The following is an 8,934-nucleotide window of genomic DNA, read 5'->3' on the forward strand; positions in this document are numbered from 1 at the left end:
TGGCAGACACGCGGCACTGCGGCAATAGGCCGCAGCGTGTGTGTGTGTGTTGTGTGAGAGAGAGAGAAAACTTTATTTGCAGAAGAATTCTGGTCAGCTAGGACCCGTGGGTCCCCGCACGACCCCACCACACTCAAACGCAAGTAACTCTCACTTGCATAACCAGGGTTAGCTGAGCTCAGCCGCAGGCGTTTGATTTTGTGTACCAATATTGGTAACAAATGAGCGCGAGTACTACATTATACAGCTGCACTCAAATATTAAAGTTTATTCATGCAGCTGCGAAATAAAAGCCCGGCAGGAGAGCGCACTGATTCTCGTCCCTTTGCAAAACGTCTTTCTCACGTTCTGATTTTCCAAGAACCAGCGCAAATAAATCAACGAAGTAGACAAATGATGGAGCACCAAGTAGCCCAACAGCAAATCTTGCGGTTGCGCAGGAAGATTTCTAGAAGCTGTAAGAAACCTAGGTGGGGCTTTGGCATAAAGTTGTTCCCTTCAGTGATGCCATCGGCCGCTTTTAAATTATGCATACGATACCCAATCTAGGCCCACATACATTATGCTTTAATCCAACTACCACACATAAAAAAGATACAACTTATATAGTAGTGTAATTAGACATTTATTTTCACTGGAAAAAATGCAAAGGCTGGAAAAAATGCAAAGGGTTACCAAAGAAATGGTTTCGTTTAGTGCGTGGTTGCGAAGCGACAAGCATGCTGGACTCAATTCATCTCCTAGATCGTGCTAACTCCTCTATTGCGGGCGCTGACCAATGCGTTAGTCATACCAAGGCCGCCCGCCAACTCACTCTGCAGCGGATGTGGCGCCAGCAAGTTCGCCGATATAACCTTCTCCACAGAGACGTGACTTACCAGCTCGGTGGACAATCTGAGTGAGGAGGCCAATCTGCATGCGAGGGCGCTGTGAAAAGCTTCTTCGCCAATACTTTGGCCTCTATGAGGTGCTCCGTGCACTCAGCAAGGTCAACTACGAAATCCTCCCCCAAGGCACAGTTCAGTCCACTAGACGGCCGCGCTCCGAAGTTGTTCACGTCACCAGGATGAAGCCGTACCACGCCCGCTAGCACACCACGCATGTATACACCAGACGTCAGACACTGGCGACGTCTCTTCTCGTTCTGCTTTCAACTGCTCGGACTATAACTGCGACACGGAGTCAGTGCCCTTGAGAAGGGGGAGTCATGCCTCACTACAAACCCCTCTAGTGGCGCCGTCCCATGGCCGAACTGTATAACTGGGCACTTGGCAAGCCTAGGTTATGCTAGGGGCTAGCGGTTTTTTCTTATTCATCTCTCGAGCGCCCTCAGGCTTGGTGATCCCAGCACGTCTCAGTAAAATCTTGCGTACGTGAATCGTTTGTCGGTGACAGTATGGTGATTCTAAGATCTCCGGTCCCGGTCCATGTTTTCTAGCTTTTGGTTACAATCCAAGGAGAGCCGTGCAGGTAGGTGTAGGTGAGCACCCAATAATGGGTCAGTCCTTTTAATCTCAGAGCCAGGTCTATCCCGAGCGCGCTTCTCAAGCCAACCGCCGTTCGTCGTCCTTTCGACTAAGCGCGGAGGCAACGCGGTGCTAGTAACGTGCCAATATTTATGAGTCCATCTTCTGTGCAGCGGGGAAAATTTTGCCAGCATGCGCTATTGTTTTCAACTGAAGTTATTTCGTAGTCCATCAAGGCAATAAGTAGGGAGTAGTATAGCCTGAGAATTTCCGCATAAGCTGAATGATAACATGGGTATGCCGTATCGCCTAGTGCATTTTCTGCTAACCTGTTTCTTTTCTTGTCATAATGATGCCAATGCTTTATGGAAAAGTATTACCAAATATCTTAATAACGACCTCTATGAGCCATAAGGAGGCTTGTCAGTCCATCAGTCAGGAGTAGTAGCAATTTGAATGAGAACATCTTAGACGCAAGTCTGTCTGAGAATGAATTGTAAAAGTTAAAAAAAAACACTGACAGAAACCAATAGTTACTAGTAGCCCAACGATCCGAGACCCTTTGGGTCCCTTCTTCAGGGGTGACAGAGATGAGCACGCGGCACCGGACAAAGACCTTCGTGGGGAAGCGAAGGCCACTCCCTGCTGCTGGTTTCTCATGTCTCAGCCGCCCCTGAAGACGGGACTAAGTGGGCACCGAAACGTTTGCCTGCTGATAAACATTGGTTGTCGTTAGCATTCTTCAATTTGTGGAATAGTACAATGTCAGCATTCTCGCTAGCATTCTGTGGGCCTGAAATTATATGTCGCTGTACATTTTGGATCGCTACAGGCTTTTATATCTATTTAAAATGTGCGCGCTTTCTTCCTGTCATCTAGGTGCGTGCGTGTACAGCACCAATGCGCATGAGCAAACAGTTGCTTGCGAGATGTGGCAGGTAATCGCCGCGACGATGACTTGATAACGGCGGCGAAAGCAGCGCGCTGGGGCATACCGGCGGGTGCGCTTTTCGGGCACGGTCACTCTATCGACGACAAGCGCTGACCGTTGGATATAATACAGGGACGACGTGGCGGGACCTGTCTCCGAAGATGTAATAGCTGCTTGACACGAGCGGCTGCTACGCAAGCAGCCTGTTTTTTTTTTTCATGCGAAATCATTATATGGCTCATCGGCAATGCAACCCAGCGTAGGAGTTGAACTGCAGCAGTGACCCCATAAATTTACCCAAGCTGAAGTCACCTTGCATCAAATTAAAATAATATTTCCTCTGAAGGTGCCAAGAATTGAGCCGAAGCCGAAGTACGAGCACGCAACCCACGGACCACAAGACCGCGTTGCTTCTTGGGGAACAATGTTGAACTTAGTAACGGCGTTGCTTTACCACTGTTTGCTAATGAGTAGGTGTGCCATTATAAACAATTAAAAAATATTGAGGAAGAAAAAATTAAAATAATAAGCAATGTTTTCGCATTCAAAGTGCGTAAGTAGCCGTAGCTGCCCTCTGTAATTTTTGCATCGATTCGAGTACTACTTATCTGTGTCGCTTCGTCCCATTCCCGCCTCAGCCTGTTTTTGTTTCGCCGCATACAGCTCTTGGCGCCCGTCTTATTAGGTCTCACTAGGTTGCAAAAAGAACAGTGCGGTCTTTGACTGAAATGACGCCCGTGGTACGCTGCGGTCGGAGTTTTCAGAGCCCGGTACTATTAAATGCACATCTGCTATGCTAAGCTTAACAATAATGAAAAGATTAAAAATCAGCTTCAGGAAAGATGGAACGGAAACCAGCGAACCCATTACATTGGTGTGACAACTGGAACAGCGAAGGATTGACCTGGACAACTGCAACAAACAAGTAACCAACTATAGCGAATAATGTCATTACAAACTTTGAGCTCGCCTGCTTGCTTGTATATACCGTTTTTTGTTGCGGCCGCTGCCAGCCTTTGGATCTTTTTAAAATTTCTGTAAAGCTTGCTTACTATCAGTCTTACTAAACGTAGGGGCTCATTGCCGAACACGAACGCACAAGCCCACCCCTCCTTCCCCACACACAAATGCTTCGCTTGAAGTCAAATCAAATCAAATCTGTATAGTTCATGTATGCGCACGTACATGAAAGGGCTGCGGGAAAAAAAGCTGCCCTATGGCAGCTTGACTGGCCCGCTAACCCAGTCATTTTAACAGCAGTGGGCATATAATATGAATGAAGATGACGCGAGATCACACACATCTCAGGAAACATGCAGTGCGATGAAAAAAGAGAAAATAAAAAAGAATACAGTAGGTCAGCAGACAAGACATTATGCAGCTACATATCAAATCGGGCAACACAAACACTGAATTTGGCGATATACAGAGCATATGTATTTCTGTCATCCATTAGGCAATTATTGAACACTGAAGGTAGCATATAGCACAGCTATGGTTTACCAGAACTGAGGCGAATCGTAGGCATAACCCATTCTTCTGGAGATCATGTTGCATAATGCTTTTTTTTACTTTGAAGTAATGAGAAGGTTTGAAGACTATATAGGTTTTTCGCTACCTCAGATTTAAATTTTACTGTCACACGGTATTTATATAGGTTAAATATTTTTATTCTTTGAGATTGACAGAAAATATTCCTGGTAGTTGATCGATAAGGTTTATTCGATAGTCGATACAAAATACAGTACAAATGCTTGCAAGAGTTCAACCCTCGGACGAGTAATATGCTTATTCAGCTGTTGCGGAAAGGATGACCGCAATGAGACAATAATTTCTTGGCGGGAAAAAAATAATCGTACCTCGTCCTCATTATACGAGTTCACCTGTCTATTAAGAGAGGGCCGCTTGTTTTAAAATCCCGCAAAAAATGTTTCTGCTGAGAAATGGGATGGAAAGTAACACAGATTGGATACGACATGAAGTTCTAGGGCATTTAAATATTGCAATTTATTGTAATTTTGCCTCCAAAATTGCAATGACATGTCATGCTAGACAACGTATTAAGTCAGGCGAAAGTCAAAATGTAGACGCAACTGCTGCCGGAGGTTACGAAAGATGTGAATCATGGTAGTCAGGTACTTGCTAACTGACATTAACAAAGAGAGGACTACTTCTGTTTATGAAGAATAATGACATGAACGTTCGGAGGCAGATTCATATGTCCGTCGGCTTGATTTTATGGTCTTTAATTATTTAGCGCACATCGATGAAGAACAAGGTCCTGAACATAAAAGGTGCGTCTGTTCACGCGAGTATCAACCCAAGCGCTAGAACAGCCTACAAAGACACCCTGGAGAAAGAGTACTAGGTGGTCAGTATTAAGACAGAACTTGTGCCGACCTTTTCATTACATGGGCCGTATGAGTGCTATTAGGCAAAAACGACGGCGTGTGTCTCTGCTAGACGTCGAGTGAAGCCTGTGGCAGAAACTGAGCTGGCCTAGACCGAGAAGCGCCCTCCGAGCGCTAGTCAGGAGCTTGAATTGCCTAGTTGACGACAGGCGAGAGCAAAAATCGGCAACAATGGAGGCGGGCCCAGCGACGCCACAAAGCGAGCGGAGGGAGCGGAGAAGGAAGGTAGCATCGAAAGCTAGCGCACATCGGCAGGTAAGTTCAGCGAGCGTAGTACTAGGAGATTCAATGCTCGGCGCCAAGAAAGGCGTAATGTGTGTAAATCAACAAAACACATAAGAACGAAAAGTAATTAGCGAGCCCCAAATCCAACCAAATTAGAACAGTAAATGGAGCAAACATATACCATAAAAGCGTCTACAATCCATGAAAGCGAAGTTTACAGGAACAATTTTGAAGCAATAAGGTGCCACAAAAGGGAACGATATCAAATGAAAAAGCTTGAGAAATAGGCGGATCAAACACAAAAACGTCCCGCTAAAAGCGCATTCTCCTTACACAGTTCAGTGCATCAGACCATCTGAGCATCTCTATTTTTTCGTGATAGCTAACTTATGCAGTTGTTCTTTCATCATGAATGAAAATTACGCCCGAACAATCGAGGTCTTCAAATAAACAAGGCTCGTACCATTCTCTTTATGTACTCTTAACGGTTTCTCAGGTTCCATTACTTCCTATATATATCGAAAAACCATTTTTAGAAATAAAATGTGGAACCCGTATGCCTACGGTCTCCCTTTTCGAGGGCAGAGGTTTTGGCTAGTCAAAGCAGGGCTGCATTGAATGAAAAGGGTATCGTTTGGGGTGTGAAACCACAATAGCAAACTACGTAGTTAAGGGGAAAATATACTGAGGAGCGGATGGCGAGCGCTAATATGCGCGAACAGTGTGCCGTATTATATTTGTATCATCAGTAGGACAAGATCCATATTATAATGGCTCATCACCTGGCGATTTTCCTACATTTACGATATTTTTGCAAGTCAGGTGGAGAGGAGTTGTCTTCGTAAAAGGTGGTAAACAGCTGCATTTATTACCTGCAATTTAAGAGGCCCAAAGAGAAAGAAACACATTATGGGGTCATTGCGAACTCGAATAACTGCTGCGAAGTATAACTTTGTTGAAATCTGACGGCAGTAGCGAACATGACAGCCATGGGTTATTTGTTAATAAATGTAAAGTTCGGAAACGGCTAGTTTATATAGTCAAACCTTTAGTTGAAACCAGCCGCATAATGAGGTAACGTGATGTTTTGAACTCTGCGTTGATATATGACCAAATAATTGTTGATTCATGAAACCCCTGCTCAGAAAAATTTGAATTATTCCGCAAGAAACAGGCGCTTGAACTCCTTGGGAAGTTAAAATTTTAAATCTGCTCATCTCACACTGGAAGCTCATGCTTTGAGTCTGCATGAGTACCTGAAAACTGGAAGTTATGTTTGCCTTCGTGTCCGATGAACAGAATCTTTCCCCATACCAGGGATAGAAGAGGCACAAACCCACTATAGAATAACCATTTCACTTTGAACATCTTTTTTCCATCCGCAAGTCCGCCTTCCTTATTTAGCCAATAAGCTTTTCACTGTGAACATCTTTTTTCCATCCACAAGTCCGCCTTTCCTATTTAGCCTTCGTCGTGTTCCGCTTCTATATAATTATATCTTTGCACGCAAACGGTGGTTTAAATTTCCAATTGCTTTCAAGCTGACACTGTAGCAATAAGGTTGATATTCAAATAAAATACATCGCTAATAAATGCTTACGTAAAGCCCTGACCCAGCCTAAAGAAACAGTTCCTTGTTTCGGAAAACCAAGTGATCGATCCAACGATTTCCCTGGTAGTTAGCACACAGAGCGAATTTGTGCCTTCGGCTGTACACTGCCGCGATGGTGCAGTGATAATCGGGCTCAGCTGCTGACACGAAAGACGCGGTATCGATCCCTGCCGCGGGAATCCAATTTCATTGCACGTGAAATTCCAGACGCCCATGTACTGTGCGGTGCAAGTCCACGTTAAAGAAACCCAAGTGGTTAACATTTCTGGGGCCCTTCACTACGGAGTCCCTCATAGAGAGTCGCTTTTTGGCGTAAAACGGCCACAACCCATAAACCGAAACCTAACACCGTTATTATTACCTCCAGGAAATATTTCTGTAGCGAAGAATGCCATCTGAAAACAAGTGCGCAATGAGATAACGGGTCACAGCATATTTTTCTTCTACTTTTTGCACTGTAAGCACGAATATATTCGGCTTATGATGTCAGGCAACGGCAGCAAACAGGCAGGAGTAATTGGGTCAGTTCTCTCATATTGCAAACACTCTCCAATCTGAGAGACAAAAATAACTGTAACGAGTTCCATTTCACGCCACACAGGTCAAATGTAATGTAGTGGAATATAAATGGCAAGATGGAAAATGGAAATGTAATTATGCGCTGCAAAAAAAAAAAGAAAAGCAGCTGTTTCTTTTTAAGTCAAATGAAGTTTATTGAACAACAATAATACAAGCAAAATTATTATTTTAAGTTAGTACTTGTGGGTTTCTAAGTGGACACAGGCCACCACCCACCGCGGGTTCGAGCTTCGCGCGAGCCAAGGGCCCCGATCAGCCGTCACCACACACACACTGGGACACCGCTGCAGCGCACTCAACCTCCGCTGGGAGGAGAGCGATTCGCCGCAAAGAAATAGGCCTCCAAGTTCACCAAGGAGACGTTTATTCACGTCATCCTTCAGCAGTACACACGCACTCAATCGTCACCCCGTCCCGGGGGCGCGCGAGGAGCAAGGCTCCGCTGCGCGCACGAAGCGACTCGAGCAATGTGCGCCGCTAGCACGCCGCTGCAGGAGAATGTCCCCGCGGCAGTGCTGTGATCTCTCTCTCGTGTCGACCGTTGGGCCGGTTGCGAGAGAGAGTGGGCATTCAACGCAAGGCACGCCTGTCAGAGGTCGCTGGACCCCGCTGGACAGGCTCGAGCCGCTGCAGGTCAGAGGACACGTGCGGGCGAGCTCGAGTAAGCACTGGTCCGAGCGGCAAAGCCGGCACGGACAAACAGTAGCGTACGCACCTTTCGCTGTCTCGGAGGGATCTCTCTCTCTCTGGGCCCCGCTCGGACGGTCGCGGGGTGCGCGGCCGCCCAAAGCCGGTCCCAAATTCCCGCCAAAAGGCGCCAATGGCAAAGGCCCTTGGGGAGCCGGGGCGGAGCTGTGGCTAAATGACAGTGATTAGTCACCCAGCCGCCTCTCCACCGCCTGAGGCGGGAGCAAGGGAAAGAGGAGAAACAACGCGGGAGGCCGGCTAGCCGCGCAAAGGCGACGGCGAAAAGCCAGGATTCCCACATCCCCCTCTCCTTAAATGCCCTCCTACCCATCGGCAAAGCACGCGGCCAAAAATAAAGAAATCAATACACAAAAAAAACTACACTTCAGTTCCAAAATAAAGAAATGAATACACAAAAAAAACTAGCTACACTTCAGTTCCAGCCAGAACAATGTAAAAAAAGCAAAGGAAAAACAAGGCAAACAACACTTGCATACGCTTCAGTAAATCAAAACAGCTTGCAGATTATATACACGGTACACAAGACGATGTGAATTCAACTGTACAACTATGTGACAGGTGGGTGACAGTCCCAAAGTTCGGTGGCGCGGCCCAATGGGCCTGTCGGCGACTCACCGCTCGCAGACTTCAAGTTGAACGGGTTGGGAGGGCCGACCACTGATGGCGGTCTTCTTTCCGTTGATGTAGGGTGCGTTGATGACTACGGGGCCGCAGCAGAGCACTGACCTCGCGCCCTTGGACACGACATCACGTTCGGCACAAGAGAGTTAGTGCACCCCCTTCACGCCGGCTCAAACGGGCGAGGACGTTCGGCGGCGTCCAGATGTGTAACCTTGTCCACAGCGAGGGGTCCTTCTCATCCTCGCGCTCACGCAGAAGGACACAACGGCACAACTCACAGGCGTCGCCTTGGCTCATGGTTACGCGCGCACACAGCCACAGCCACAAACACGCATACACCGGCACGTGCGCGGACGCTGGTCGGCGACAACGACCCCTTCA

Source organism: Amblyomma mixtum, chromosome 2, assembly GCF_055824585.1.
Source record: "Amblyomma mixtum isolate Tamu chromosome 2, ASM5582458v1, whole genome shotgun sequence".
NCBI classification, from domain to species: Eukaryota; Metazoa; Arthropoda; class Arachnida; order Ixodida; family Ixodidae; genus Amblyomma; species Amblyomma mixtum.